Raw genomic sequence first — 2488 nt, 5'->3', positions numbered from 1 at the left:
GTGTTTGATTTTTAGGAGCTCCCAGTTATCTAGTTTCTTTTCTGGTGTTTGTCCCCAAAGCAAGTAAATGACCATAAGTAATGGGACAGAGAGTCCCGGGGCACTGAGAGAGAGGAAAAAGGAGGTTAGAGGGAGCTGACTAGTGGGGACCATTCACAGCTACATCAGACGTCTGTCTGGGTCAGATTGGAGAACACCAGGGGTGAGCTCAAAAAGATCTAGCAGACGCTTTCATGATGCTGAAACCTGGACCCCTGGCCTTGAGAAAACCCCACTGGATGAAATAGGGTAGGCTGCACTAAAATGCCTGGCCCTCCATTGCAGCCCAATGTAGTGGTAGGCTGAATGAATGCATGCATCAATGAATGAATGAAGAAAGGAAGGAAGCTACTTAAAAGCTAAGGTGGAAAGAACACTGGACATCTGGGTTCTAGTGTCGTCTATGCCACTGCCTGGCTGTGTGACAAGTTACTTCCTTTGTCTGGTCTTAGTTTCCCCATTCTTAAGAGGAGAATATTGGAGATGGGAGACGTTTCTTAAAACTTCCACATACATCAGAATCACCTGTAGGGCTTGTTAAAACCTAGGTTGCAGGGTCACACCCTGAGTTTCTGATTCAGCATGTCTGGGTTGGGGCCTGAGAATTTGCATTCCTACCAAGTTCACGGAGCCCTTGTGACTCCGTGGTTAAGAGCTAAGGCAAGCTACGGCTGCTAAGCAAAAGGTCAGCAGTTCGAATCCACTAGCCCCTCCTTGTAAATACTATAGGGCGGTTTCTACTCTGTCCTATAGGGTCGCTATGAGTCAGAATTGACTTGATGGCAACGGGTTTAACAAGTTCATAGAGGTGAGGCTGATGCTGCTGGTCCTTGGATCCACATTGGGTAGCACTAGACAAAATGATTGATAAGGGCCCTTCCTGCTCAGTTGTTCCAGGATCCTGAAGTCTCCTGAGTACCCTGGGCAGGGCTGATGGGGCCCATACAGGAGGTCTGTTCTCTTTATCCCCTAGAAGGGCAAGCACAGGAGTTGGTTTTCTCTCTGGGTTCAATCCCCAGCAGCCCTTGTCCTGTGAGATGCTCAGTCACATTTATGGTCTGATTGAAGGAGGAACATTCTCCAGGGGTGCCTTTCCAATTAGGCCAGAGGGAAGCAGCTTTTGTAACATCTGGGCCATATTACCCCTTCAGATGATTCAGTTTCCAATATAGATGTTGACGCCTGAATTAAGTTTGGGCAACAAAAATGGAGAATCTACAAGCATGTGGGATAACATATTTTCACCAAACCTTGATTTTTTTGCTATAAAAACCTGGTGTATAATTATCTTAGTATACTAAACACAAACGGTGGTGATATTTATATGAAAAAAGATTTGTGTCTATTACAAATTCTATACTACAAGCACCTTTTTAGGTGGTTCCATAAGGCAGGTTTAAGCCCTGGTGATTCTTTTATCAGATTAGGTGAAAAAGGAAAAAGAGAAACAATAACATTGGCAAGTTCCTGCTAAGATAAACACCAATAGTTTCTGTGGAGTCGACTCCAGCTTATGGCAATTCCACGTGTGTCAGGGTAGAAATGCACTCCACAGGGTTTTTAATGGCTGTGATGTTTTTGGAAGTAGATCTCCAGGCCTTTCTTCTGAGATGCCTCCGGGTGGATCTGAACTGCCACCCTTTCAGTTAGTTGTACTCAACCATTTGCACTACCCAGGCACTCCTGCATGGTAAGATAGGCACTGTAATACACTTGTTGATGGGAGTGAAACTTAGTGTAAGCTTTTGGGGAATTAACTTGACACTAGGCTTTCCAGTGTGGTATAGTGCTTCGAGCAGTCTCTGGAATTAGGCTAGATCTAAGTTTAAACTCTAAGGAGCCCTAGTGGTGCCGTGGTTAAGTACACGACTGCTAACCAAAAGGTTGGCAGTTCAAACCCACCAGCTGCTCCACGGGAGGAAGATTGGCAATCTGCTTCTGTAAAGATTACAGCTTTGCAAACCCTGCGGGGCACTTCTACTCTGCCCTAAAGGGTTGCTGTGAGTTGGAATTGATTCAGTGGCGGTGGTTCTTTTTTTTTTTTAAGTTTAAATTCTAGCTCAGGAGAATGTACGTTACCTCGGGCAAGGCACTTTGTTTTTCTGGTTTCAATTTCTTCAACCCAAAATGAGGAACTTGGAGGCTATCAGTGTTTCTCTCAAGCTTAGGTGCATCAGAAGCTGGTTAAAGTAGAGATTCCTGGGTCAGCTTGCATTACTGATTTAGCAGGTCTGAGGTGGCCTGGATATCCTGCATTCTTAACAAGCTCCCAGGTGACCTGTGTGAATATGTGATGTTGGCCAGTGCATCCCTCCAAGCCTCAGCTTCCTTACCAGGAAATCTTCAAAGGGTAATTGTGGGTATTACATGAGATAACGTGTACCGTTATCATTTCTTGTAAATCTTAAACATGTTCATAGCATTTGAATCAGTAATTATACTTCTAGAA

The sequence above is a fragment of the Trichechus manatus genome, unplaced genomic scaffold (genome assembly GCF_000243295.1).
Source record: "Trichechus manatus latirostris isolate Lorelei unplaced genomic scaffold, TriManLat1.0 scaffold00048, whole genome shotgun sequence".
NCBI classification, from domain to species: Eukaryota; Metazoa; Chordata; class Mammalia; order Sirenia; family Trichechidae; genus Trichechus; species Trichechus manatus.
Note: the sequence above shows the minus strand (reverse complement) of the source record.